The 13679-nt window shown below is 39.2% G+C and overlaps 1 protein-coding gene across 3 annotated transcripts in view; it reads right to left on the bottom strand.

Annotated features, from left to right (window-relative positions):
• SMAP1 (small ArfGAP 1) overlaps nucleotides 1–13679 on the bottom strand; it is a 202943-nt gene that overhangs the window by 97760 nt on the left and 91504 nt on the right. The window lies entirely within an intron of this gene.

Here is a 13679-nt window from a genome sequence, read left to right as displayed (position 1 = left end):
GGTTTTTGATTATGGATTCAAACTCCTTGTTACTAAATGGTCTATTCGGATTTTCTATTTCTTCATGATTCATTCCTAATAGATTCTATATTTCTAGGAATTTTATCCATTTCTTTCAGGATGTCCAATCTGTTGGAACAGAATTGTTCATAGCAGTCTCTTATAATCTTTTGTATTATCTTTGGTATCAGTTGCTACTTCCCTTCTTTCATTTCTGATTTTATTTATTTCTCTTTTTTTCTTCCTTGATGAGTCTGCCTAAAGGATTTTCAATTTCATTTATTTTTTGAAATAACCAGTTCTTAGTTTCATTGATCTTTTCCTTTTCCTTTTAGTCTATATTTTCTTTTTTGCAGTCCAATCTTTATTATTTCATTCCTTCTACCAACTCTGAGCTTCATTTGTTCCCCTTTATCTAGTTCCTTTGGGTATAAAGTTAGATTGTTTATTTGGGATTTTTCTTACTTCTTAAGGTAGGCTTGTATCACTATGAACTTCCCTCTTAGAACTGCTTTTCCAGGGATGAGCACTGGGTGTTGTATGGAAACCAATTTGACAATAAATTTCTTTAAAAAAAAAAAAAAAAGAACAGCTTTTCCTGAATCCCACAGATTTTGCTATGCTTCATTTTCATTTCTCTCAAGGTATTTTTTAATTTATCTTTTGATTTCCTCACAGATTCACTGGCTGTTCAGTAGTGTGTTGTCTAATCTCCATATATTTGTGCTTTTCTCAATTTTCATTTTGTGATTTATTTCTAGTTTCATACCATTGTGGTATAAAAAGTGCTTGGTATTACTTCAATCTTCTTAAACTGAGACTTTTTCATGGTCTGAAATATGATCTATACTGAAATATGTTCCACATGCTCTTGAGAAGAATGTGTATTCTGCTACTTTTGGATGGAATGTTCTGTGTTTATCTAATAAATATATCTGGTCTAATGTGTTGTTTAAGGACAATGCTTCCTTATGGACTTTTTTTCTGGATGATCCATGTAATGATATAAGTAAGGTATTAAAGTCCACTACTATTATTGTATTGCTGTCAATCTCTACTTTTAGGTCTGTTAATATTTGTTTTATATACTTAGGTGCTCCTATGTTGCATGCATAAATATTTACAAATATTGTAACTTCCTGCTACACTGTTCCATTTACCACTATTTAATGTCCTTGTCTTTTTTCATTCTGTTTTAAAGTCTGTTTTGTCTGAGTATAGCCCTCTCTGCTTTCTTTTGGTTTCCATTTGTACGAAACATCTTTTTCCATCCTTTCACTATGTATCCCTGTATCTAAAATGAATCTCTTGTAGGTTGCATATAGACAGATCTTGATTTTTCATCCATTCAGCCACCTTGAATGGGACTTTTGATTGCAACATTTAGTCCACTTACATTTACATTTATTATTAACAGGCATATTCTTATTCCCATTTTGTTAACTGCTTCCTGGTTGTTTTTGCAATTCTCTGTTCCTTTCTTCTTCTCCTCTTGCTCTACTTGTGGTTTGAAGGCATTTTTTAGTGTTATACTTGGATTCTTTTCTATTTTGTCAGTATTAGTTTTTGATTTCTGGTTACCAATGAGTTCATATATAACAATCTTACATATATAGCAGTCTATATTACATGGATGGTCACTTACATGTGAACACATTCTAAAAGCACTAAATTTTTCTCCCACCTACACATTTTACAAATATGATGTCATGTTTTACATCTTTTTATTTTGTGTATCCCTTGGCTAATTTTTATAAATATAACTGATTATAATCCTTTTCTGTTTTAATCTCTATACTTGCTTTATAAGTGATTAACTCACTAGTTTTTACTATGTTTGTTTTACCTGTGAAATGTTTTCCTAATTTTCTTCTAGTTATGGCCTTTTCCTTCCATTTAAGGAGTTCCCTTTAACATTTCTCATAAGGCTGATTTAGTGGTGGTAAACTCCTTTAACCTTTGTTTATCTGGGAAACTCTTTAGGGTTTCCTTCAATTCTGAGTAATAACCTAGCTGGGTAGAGTATTGTTAGCTGTAAGTTGTTTTCTTTCATGCTTGAATATATCATGTCACTCCCTTCTGGTCTACAAACTTTCTGCTGAGAAATTAGTTGACAGTCTTATGGGTATTCTGTTGTATATAACTAACTGCTTTTCTCTTGCTGGTTTGAAGTTCCTACCTTTAACATTTGCCATTTTAATTACTATGTGTTTTGGTGTGAACCTCTTCAGGTTCATCTTCCTTGGGGCTCTCTGTGTTCCATGGACCTGGATGTCTGTTTGCTTCCCCAGATTTGTAAGTTTTCAGCTATTATTTCTTCAAGTAAGTTTTCTGCCTCTTCTCTCTCTTCTCCTTTGAATTTAGTATGCTTGATGTTGTCCTAGAGGCTCCTTCACTTATCCTGGGTCTTTTTGGTTTTTTTGTTTTTTTTTTTAATGTTTATTTAGTTTTGAGAGAGAACGCATACATGAGTGCAGGAGAGGAGCAGAGAGAGAGGGAGACAGTGGATCTGAAGCAGGCTCTGTGCTGACAGCAGAGAGCCCAATGTGGGGCTTGAACTCATAAACTGTGAGATGATGACCTGAGGCAAAGCCAGATGCTTAACTCATTGAGCCACCCAGACACCCCCATGTATCCTCATATTTTAAATTCTTTTTTCTTCTTGCCATTCAGCTTGAATGATTTCCACTACCTTGTCCTGCAGCTTACTGATCTGTTCTGCATCCTCTGATCTGCTGCTGATTCCCCAGTACAGTATTCTTCAGTTCTAAATCTTTTTTGTAGTTCTATCTTTTTAATGAAATTTCTCAGTGAGTTCATGCATTTTTCTTTCCAGTTTAGTGATCATCTTTGTGACTATTACTTTGAACTCCATTAGGCAGATTGCTTAACTCCTTTTTGTTTAGCTCTTTTTGAGGTTTTGTCTTATTGTTTCATTCAGAACATATTCCTCTGTTCAATTTGTCTGATTCTCTGTGTCTGTTTTTATATATTAGTAAGGTCAGCTACATTTCTGTCTTGAAGGTAGTGGCCTTATGTAGAAAGTATCTTTTGGGGCCCAGAAACACAAGCTTCCCAGTCACTAGAACCAGGTGGTTCAGGGGTATCCTCTGTGTGGCTGCATGTACCCCCCTGTTGTGCCTGGGTCATGAATGCTAGGAGCACACTGGTGGGTGGGACTGGCTGTAATGCCTGACTGTTACTGCTATGGGCACAGTGGAGGGGTAGAGTCAGCCTCCAGCCTGGTTGGCTAAGAGGCCTGGCTGTGGTTGCTGCAGGCATGCTGGTAGGTGCAGTTAATCCCCAGGGTGGCTGCTGTAAAGCCTAGCGACAACTGTTGCAGCCATGCTGGTGGGCAGGGCTGTCCCCTATTCTATGGGGCATGAGTCACTATGGAGTAGTGTCAATCCCAGCCAAGGCTTCCCCCTGGGTGGGAGCGGGAGGGTTGAAGGTGCTTCTAGTGGGGCACTGGTCCTGACTGAGGCTGCCTGCCAAGATGTGGTAGGATGGTAACCAATGGAAGGATGCCTGCAGGGATATATATGTCAGGCTACAGGGGAACCTGAAGGTGAAATGAGTGTTTGCTAGCAAGGGTGATGGAGAGTGTCAGAGTAAGTATCTGACAGCTAAAGGAAAGCAAGAAAATGGTGCCCTCCAGTGCTTCTCTGGCTGGAGAAATTTCCTACAGATCCCTGCCCCTCTGGCACAGGCACTAAAATTAGTCAATCTCCTTCATGTATGTTCCAGGCACTTTTCAAACTGCTGTCTCTATGCTGGGTCTCCAAGTAAGTGAAACTGTACACAGGCCCTTTAAAAACAGAGTCTCCATTCTCCATAGCCCTCTAGCCCTCAAACAGTTAAGCCCCACTGATTTGAAAAGCTAGATATTATAGGGATTCAACTTCCTGGTGCTGATCCCTGGGGCAAAGGATGCCCAATATGGGGCTTAACCCCTCCCTCCCCCCTCACATATCAGTGAGAACCCTGGTACCTTGATATCCCCCCCAACTTCTGCATTACTGCACTGAGGGCGGGGGGGGGGGGGGGGAGTTTGTTTTCCAATCTAACTATGTCCCTGTCTTTCTTACTCTTTTGACAAGTCTTTTACAGATATCTTTAGTTGTATAATAGCCATTATGCTAGTATTCAGGTCATTCTCAGAGAGTTGCTTTATATGTAGATCCAGCCTTCGTGTTTCCATGGGAGATGAGCTCAGGATCTTCCTACTCCACCATTTCCCATGAGTCTATCTTTAGGTTTTAACAGTTTAACAGTTTAATTTAACATTTTAATTCCTATGTGTTGCCAGAGATCTCTTGGGCTTAGACTTTTACTTGGAACTCCCTGGGCTTCCTGAATCTGTATGGGTAGTTTTCCTCCCAAGTGTAGGAAGGTTTTCAGCCATTATTTCTCCAAATAAGTTTTCTGTCCCTTTAGCTCTCCTCTTTCTGTGACCTTCAAAATGTGACTGTTATTCAGTGGTGAGGGTAACTGATGTTGTCCCACAAGGCCTTTAAGTTATTTTCATTTAAAAAAACATTTCTTTTTGCTGCTTTTGGCCAAGTTCCACTGTCTTGTCTGCCAGGTCACTGATCCTTGATCCATTCTTCTGCTTTACCCTATTCTGTTGTTGATTCCCTCTAGTATATTTTTTAGTTAAGTTATTGTACTCTTCAGCTTTGTGACTTCCTTTTTTCCTACTTACTTCAAGTTTTAATTAAAATTCTAGTTAGTTAACATACAGTGTAATTGGCTTAGTGAGTAGAATTTATTATTTCATCACTTATATATAACATGCAGTGCTCATCACAACAACTATATTCCTTAATACCCATCACCCATCTAGCCCATCCCCTGACTTCCCTTCTATCAACCCTAAGTATGTTCTCTATAAACCATTAAGAGTCTCTTATGGTTTGCCTCGCTCTCTTTTTTTCCCCTCTTTCCCCTATGTTCATCTGTCTTGTTTCTTACATTCTACATATGACTGGAATCATATGGTATTTGTCTTTCTCTGACAGACTTGTTTCACTTAGCATAATACATTCTAGCTCCATTTACATCATTGCAAATGGCAAGATTTTATTCATTTTGATGGCTGAGTAATATTCCAGTGTGTGTGTGTGTGTGTGTGTGTGTGTGTGTGTGTGTGTGTACACAAGATACCTTCTTTATCCATTCAACAGTTGATGGACATTTGGGCTCTGTCCATAATTAGGTTATTGTTGGTATGTTGCTATAAACATCAGGGTGCACGCGCTCCTTCAAATCTGTATTTTTGTATCCTTTGGGTAAATACCTACTACTGCAATTGCTGGGTTGTATGACAGTTCTATTTTTAACTTTCTGAGGAACCTTCATATGTTTTCCAAAGGGGCTGCACCAGTTTGCATTCCCGCAAACAATGCAAGATGGTTCCCCTTTCTCTGAATCCTTGACAACATCTGTTGCTTCCTGTGTTGTTAACAACACCTTCCTGGATATCTTTGGAAAAAAGTTGACTCGTGTCTTCTGCCCATTTCTTAACTGGATTGTCTGTTTCTTTGGTGTTGAGTTTGGTAAGTTCTTCATACATTTTGAATACTAACCCTTTATCAGATACGTCATTTGCAAATATCTTCTCCCATTCTGTAGGCTACCTTTTAATTGACTGTTTCCTTCGTTGTGTGAAGCTTTTTATCTTGATAAAACGCCAAGAGTTCATGTTTGCTTTTGTTTCCCTTGCCTTCAGCAACATGTCTATTAAGAAACTGCTGCAGCTGAGGTCAAAGAGGTTGCTGCCTGTGTTCTCTTCTAGGAGTTTGATGGTTTCCTGTCTCACATGTAGGTCTTTCATCCATTTTGAGTTTATTTTTGTGAATGGTGTAAGAAAGTGGTCCAGTTTCATTTTTCTGCATGTCACTGTCCAGTTTTCCCAACACCCTTTGTTGAACAAACTGTCTTTTTTCCATTGGATATTCTTTCCTGCTTTGTTGAAAATGAGTTGGCCAGACAGTTGTGGGTCCATTTCTGGGTTTTCTATTCTACTCCACTGATCTATGTGTCTATTTTTTGTGCCAGTCCATACTGTCTTGATGACTAGAGCTTTGTAATATAGCTTGAAGTCGGAATTGTAATGCCTCCAGCTCTGCTTTTCTTTTTCAAGATTGATTTTGTCTATTTGGGGTCTCCTGTAGTCCCATACAAATTTTAGGATTGTGTGTTCCATCTCTGTGAAAAATGCTGGTGGTATTTTGATGGGGATTGCATTAAATGTGCAGATTGCTTTGGGTAGTACAGACATTTTAACAATGTTTGTTCTTCTAATCCATGAGCATGGAATGTTTTTCCATTTCTTTGTGTCTTCTTCAATTTCATTCATAAGTGTTCTACAGTTTTCAGAGTACAGATCTTTTTACCTCTTTGATTAGGTTTATTGTTAGGTATCTTATGGTTTTTGGTGCAACTGTAAATGGGACTGATTCCTTGATTTCTCTTTCTACTGCTTCATTATTGGTATATAGAAATGCAACCAATTTCTGTATGTTGATTTTGTATCCTTGTGTCTTTGCAGACTTCATGTATTAGTTCTAGCAACTTTTTGGTGGTCTTTCAGAATTTTTACATAGAGTATCATGTCATCTGTGAATAGTGAAAGTTTGACTTCTTCCTTGCTGTATGTGGATGGATTTTCTTTCTTTCTGTTGTCTAACTGCTGCGGCTAGCACTTCCAATACCATGTTAAATGACAATGGTGACAGTGGAAATCCCTGTCTTGTTCCTGACCACAGAGGAAAAGTTCTCAGTTTTTCCCCATTGAGAATGATATTAGCTGTGGGTCTTTTGTATACAGCCTTTATGATATTGAGGTATGTTTCCTCTATCCCTACTTTGTTGAGAGTTTTTATCAAGAATGGATGCTGTATTTTGTCAAATGCTTTTTCTGTATCTATCGAGAGGATCATATGGTTCTTATTCTTTTTTTTTTTTTTTTTTTTTTTACTAATGTGGTGTACCATACTGACTGATTTGTGAATACTGAACCATCCTTGCAGACCAGGAATAAATCACACTTGGTTGTGGTGAATAATTCTTTTAATGTACTACTGGATTCGATTTTCCTAGTAGCTTGTTGAGAATTTCTGCACCATGCATCAGGGAAATTGACCTGTAATTTTCCTTTTTACTGGGGTCTTTGTCTGGTTTTGGAATCAAGGTAATGCTGGCCTTGTAGAATGAGTTTGGAAGTTTTCCTTCCATTTTAATTTTTTGGAACAATTTGAGAAGAATAGGTATTAACTCTTCTTTAAATGTTTGGGAGAATTCCCCTGGGAAGCCATCTGGTCCTGGACTTTTGTTTGCTGGGAGATTTTTGATCACAGATTCCATTTCTTTGCTGGGTATGAGTCTGTTCAAATTTTCTATTTCTTCCTGTTTCAGTATTGACAGTTTTTATGTTTCTAGGAATTTATCCATTTCATCCAGATTGCCTAATTTGTTGGCATATCATTTTTTTCAATATTCTCTTAATATTGTTTGTATTTCTGTGGTGTTGGTTGTGAGCTCTCTTTCATTTGTGATTTTATTTTTTGGGGTCCTTTCTCTTTTCTTTTTGAATTTTATTAATTTTTTTTCAAAAAACCAGCTCCTAGTTTTGTTGATCTGTTCTACTGTTTTGTTGTTTCTACAACATTTACTTCTGCTCTAATCTATATTATTTCCTTTCTTCCGCTGGCTTTAGGCTTTACTTGCTTTTCTTTTTCTAGCTCTTTTAAAGGTGTAAGGTTAGATTGTGTATTTGAGACTTTTCTTGTTTTTTGACATAAAAACTTGTGCTGCCATGTACTTCTCTCTTATGACTGCTTTTACTTCATCTCAAAGGTTTTGGACTCTTATGTTTTCATTTTCATTTGTTTCCATGTACTTTTAAAATTTTCTTCTTTAATTTCATGGTTAACACATTCATTCTTTAGTAGAATATTCTTTAACCTCCATGTATTTGTGGTTTTTCCAAATGTTTTCTTGTGGGTGTCTTCATGTTTGATAGTATTGTGTTCTGAAAATACGCATGGTATGATCTCAGTCTTTTTGTCCTTGTTGAGGTCTGATTTGTAACCCAGTATGTGATCTACTCTGGTGAATGAGCACTCAAGAAGAATGTGTATCCTGCTGCTAATGTAATGTTCTTGATATCTCTATTGAGGCCATCTGATCCAGTGTGTCATTTAAAGGCATTGTTTCCTTGCTGATTTTTTGCTTAGATGATTTGTCCATTACTGTGAGGTGATAAAGTGTCCTACTATTATTGTATTATTATCAGTGAGTTTCTTTATGTTTGTTATTAAATGACATATATTTGGGTGCTTCCAAGTTGGGGGCATAAATATCTACAATTAGATTAGTTGTAATTAGATTTAATTCTTATTGGATAGACCCCTTTATTATGATATAGTACCTTTCTTCATCTTATTACAGTCTTTGGCTTAAATTCTAGTTTGTCTTCTATATGTATGTCTAATCCGGCTTTCTTTTGAGGTCTATTAGCATGATAAATGATTGTCCATCCCCTCACTTTCAATCTGGAGGTGTCTTTGGGTCTAAAGTGAATCTCCTGTAGGCAGCATATAGATGGGTCTTATTTTTTTATCCATTCTTATGTCTTTTGATTGGAGCATTTAGTCCATTTACATTCAGATTGACTACTGATACATATGAATTCAGTGTCATTGTAGTACATGTAAAGTCAGTGTTTCTGGATATTTTCTGTGTTCTTTCCTAGTCTTTGTTGCTTTTGGACTTTCCCACTCAAAGAGTCCCCTTTAGTATTTCTTACAGTGCTGGTTTAGTGCTCACAAACTCCTTCAGTTTTTGTTTGTCCGGAAAATTCTTTATCTCTCCTCTATTCTGAATGACAGCCTTGCTGGATAAAGTCTTTTTGGCTGCATATTTTTCCCATTCAGTATGCTGAATATGTCATGCCACTCCCTTCTGGCCTGCCAAGTTTCTATGAAGAGATCTGCTGCTAACCTTATTTGTCTTCCCTTGTAGTTTAGGGATTGCTTTCCCTTTACTGCTTTCAGAATTCTTTCCTTATCTCTGTATTTTGTACATTTTACTACGGTATTTCTTGGTATTAGTCTCCTTTTATTGATTTTTATGGGAGTTGTCTGTGCCTCCTGGATTTGGAAGTCTGTTTCCTTCCCCAGATTAGGGAAATTTTCAGCTATAATTTCCTCAAATACACTTTCTCTTTTTTCCCCTCTCTTCTTCTTCTGGGACTCCTATGATATGAATGTTAACCAATATTTTTCCTTCCTTCTTTTCATCTTCATTTATTTTCCATATTTTTATCTTCTATATAACTCTTTGATTCCTCTGTTTCTTGGCTATAGCATTTTTTTTTATTCCGGCCAGACTAGTTTATAAGTCTTTTATCTCTGTCTTTTATGCTTTCCTCTGGCCCAGCTACTATCCTTATGACTGTTGTTTTAAATTCTAGTTTAGGCATATTACTTATATCTATTTTGATTAGATCCCTGGCCATGATCTTGTTCTTCTTGTTCTTTCTTTTGGGATGAATTCCTCCATCATGACATTTTGTCCAGGTCTCTGTCTTCTGTGTTTTAGGAAAGCCTGTTATGCTTCCTGTTCCTGAGAGTAATGGCTATGTTAAGAAGAGGTCATATACTGTCCAGGGCCTGGTGCTTCAGGAAGTTGTTCTGGTGTATGCTGTGTACACCGTGCTATTGTGTTTTGGCTATTCTTTCCTTCAGGTCAGTCCTCTGCAGAGTTTCTCCTTGCTTACAATGGGGAGTGTTTGGACCTTGTCCACTGTGTGTGTGTGTGGTGATTTTTAAGTAGGTGTGTTTTGGTCTGCTTGTTAAAAGAGGCTAGGTTCTATTTTGCCTAGAGCTAAAGCTTTGCAGCACTCCATGGTCAGTAGACTGGGTGTGTGCAGTGGGGGGGGGGGGCAGAAGAAGGCAGTTATGCTAGTCTTCTGGGGGAGAGGCCTGCTGCTGAGTCTCAGGCATACTTGCCCAGGTTAAAAAAGCACCTACACAGCTCAGGGGGACAAGGTTTGGTGTAAGCGGCTCAAGCCTCCACTATGGGCGCTGTCCTGCTCACTGAAATCCATCTGTGCTCATGGGCAGGGGTAAAAATGGTGTCAGCCAACTCTCTTGTCTCCAGAGAGGGAAGTTTATGCCCGCTGCTGTTTAGGAAGCCTTCACAGATGAGTGAACAATCTCCCCTTGTGTGTCCCAGGCATCCCTCAGATTCCTGCTGTCACTCTAGCCATCTGCCCACCCAGTGGTGCAGTGCTCCTGTGTTTTATCTCTGGTACATGAGCTGAGTTTCAAAACTCCAGATTTTAGTAACCTGGGATGGCACAGACCCATGCATCATCTGGGGGAGGGTCTTATCACCCTGTGGCTGGTGCCAGTTTGTCCCAAAAGGGCAGTCCCAACAACGTGCAGGGGCTTGGAATTCATCGTATAGCACAGAAAAAGTCAGCATCCAGGTTAGCTGCCCTCAGCAGGTGCCTCTGTTCTATGCTAATAAATGGAGCAGATCAATGGCACCCACCGGCTATTTTGTCCCCTGACAGGCAGTGCCACCTTTCCCAAGTGCACTCCAAGAAGGGGAACTATCCTCTCCCAGAGCGACCCAGGGGATCCTCACACCACACTGCCTGCTCTTGGGCTTCTGCCCTCCTTCTACACAGGAGCCCCTGTACACCTGTCAGGCTCCACCCCAGTGATGGCCCGGATTTCTAAAACTTCAGAGTTTGAGCTCTGCTGCTTGTAAAAACTTGCAGTAATCAGCCCTTCTCATTTTCCCTGTCAATAGTTTCGGGGAAGTGTTTTTCTTGTGCAATGCCCTGAACCCTGCTTGCACTCTTGCTCTCTCTCCCCTTTTTCCCCGATCAGGGCTCCCTCACCTCCACAGTACTGGCAATTCTTTTCTCCACCACATCAAGTCTCTACACCTACTACCTTCCATGATATGAACTCTTCTCTCCCTCTAGTTGTGCAGTTTGTTTTGTGATTCCTCAGATCGGTTTCCCGGGTGTTCAGATTGATTTGATATTTATCTAGCGTTCGAGGGACAAAGCAAGCACTGGGTCCCCCTACTATTCTGTCATCTTAATTCCTTGGCTCAGCTCTGTGACTTCCATTTGGTATTTTCTAATATTTTCTATCTCTTTGTTGAAATTCTCTGCCTTCATCCATTATTCTCCCAATATCAATGAACATCTTTATGACTATTACTTTGAATTCTTTATCAGGTAAATTACTTATCGCCATTAAGATTTTTTTTCCCCCTAAAATGTTACCATATTCTTTTTTTGGAGCATATTCCCATTTCCTCATTTGCCTAATTCTCTGTTTGTTTCTATTAGGAAAAATAGTGACCTCTCCTAGTATTGAAGGAGTGGTCATAGGAAGACCGAGAGTATGTTTCAGTCAGCTGTTTGTGTAGTGCCCTATGTATGGGGGGGGGGGGGGGGGTGGGCGGGGGATAGCCTGCCACAAATTGTGCCTCCAGTTTGTTTCAGTTCCGTAAGGATCAAAAATGCAAGGCCCACTGGCCACCAGAGCCAGGCATTCAAGGGGTGTCCCCTGTGTGAAATGCATGCGTTTCTTGGCTTTAGCAGGGTCACAGGACAGCACCAGCCCAGGAAGAACCAACCCATCCAATTTGGTAGGGTGGGACTGTGGGGGTGTAGAAGAGCAGGGCGAGCAGCACTGGCAAGGTAGAGGTAGTACAAAAATGGTTCTGCCTAATACCTGTCTTCAAAGAGAGATCCAACTGACCCCTGTCCTTCTAACAGACACTTTAAAATTAGGCAATAAATCTCTTTCACATATGGTCTAGGAGCTTCTTTTTCAACTCACTCCTTTTGCACTGGGTTCTAGGACAAGTGAGTCACTGTTCATATGCCCTTTAAGAGTAGAGTCATACTTTCCTACAGTTTTCTGGGTATCCTGGACATAAGACCTGTTGGTTTCCAAAGCCAGATGTTTTGTGGACTCATCTCCCCAGTGCAGGTCCTAAGGGTTGGGGTGTCTGATATAGGACTCACTCCTCACTCCTCAGGGATGTTCTTCATATTTGTGAGATCCCTTTCACCTGTGGATCACAGCACCAGGGGTGGCTCCATGTCTCTGCCTCACCTACCTATCTCAATGCGGCCTTTTTGTCCTTTGTTGTGAAGGAGCTGTTCAGCTAGTTTTAGTGTCTTTTTTGGAGAAAATTGTTCTATGTGTAGTTGTAGATTTGTTGTGTCGTGGGAAAAGGGGAGTTCCAGGTCTTCCTATGCCACCATCTTGAAACACCAATGTCCACTGCTTTCTAAGACTTGCAGGTAGGAACCACAGTACAAAGGTATATTCAGGATTTCCACTCTTTTTCTTACATGAAAGCATAGTTTCAGAGCAAATTTTGAAAAGGCAAAATTTGCCTCTGACATTCTTCCACTTTCTCATGGTAACATCCATACTCCTAGAGTGCTTCTTTCCTGGGTCTGTGTGCTGACCTAGTAAGTACCTACAACACTCCAACCATGTACTTCATGCTCTAAAACTGTCCCCTACAGACTCCTTGTGAATTCCCTTTGCTAACTCTTATGTTCAAGTGTACCCAGCTTTCTATTCTCAAAACTTTCCTCTTATCACTCAACACACTCTCCCTGGGCTGCTTTATAATCTTAATCCTCCTCTCAATCCCTCTCTATTTATTCCCACTTCCCCCAGCCTAGATCTTTCCTCTGGGCTATAGACCTATATATTCAACTACCTACTAGATACCTGGATGTCCCACAGTCATATCCAACTTCAAATTCATCCCCTTGCCTCTGTTCTCCACAAACCTGTTCCTCACCCTCAGCTTGTATCCCTTTCTCCCCGGATAGAACCATCATGTACTGAGATACTCAAGCCAGAAACTGGAAGCCATCAAGGCTTCCCAAAGTACCGTCACAATCTATTCATTACTAAATCCCATGGATTCCATCTTCTCAAAATCTCTTAAAACTACACTCGCCTTTTTATTCTCTTTCCCCCCATTTTAGCACATGCTCCCATCATTTTATTCATGGATTAAAGCAAGTTCTCAAGCTTTTTCCACACCCATCAACACATAATTTATTCTCCACAGATATGAGGAACAATGTGAAGACAAGAAAATCAGATCCTGTTACCTTTTCCACCCTTAAAGTTCATCATTGTAGTATCAGGGCCTTCAGAGTGAAGACCAAAATCATTCAGAAGGCTCTAAACAACCCACTCTGCCCACAGGGTTTTTTTTTACAAGATGCTTTCTCTACTTAGAATGCATCCTAATCCTTATACCTAATGTTTATTAAGAATTAAAGATATTTCAAAAGTATGCCTCCTGTATTAAAGAGCATAGTGAGTGAATGTCAATCACAGCACAAAAATGATACTGCATAAGAAACTTCTGTAAAGTAATGTTTTCCTCATTAGGAATCATTACCATTCACTCTAACCATGCCTACCACAAACACATTCTAATGATTATCACTGATGATTCCATAGTCATAACTCTATATTATCTACATTACTGTATCTGAATGATGGCTACTATTGCTTAAAAAAAGAAACTTGACACTTTCTTCAAATGCTTAAAACAATAGAATGTTCTAAAGAAAACATTTTCAATGAAAGACTTTTTTAATA

This window comes from Prionailurus bengalensis, chromosome B2, assembly GCF_016509475.1.
Source record: "Prionailurus bengalensis isolate Pbe53 chromosome B2, Fcat_Pben_1.1_paternal_pri, whole genome shotgun sequence".
NCBI lineage: Eukaryota > Metazoa > Chordata > Mammalia > Carnivora > Felidae > Prionailurus > Prionailurus bengalensis.
Note: the sequence above shows the minus strand (reverse complement) of the source record. Positions and strands in the feature narration are given on the sequence as shown.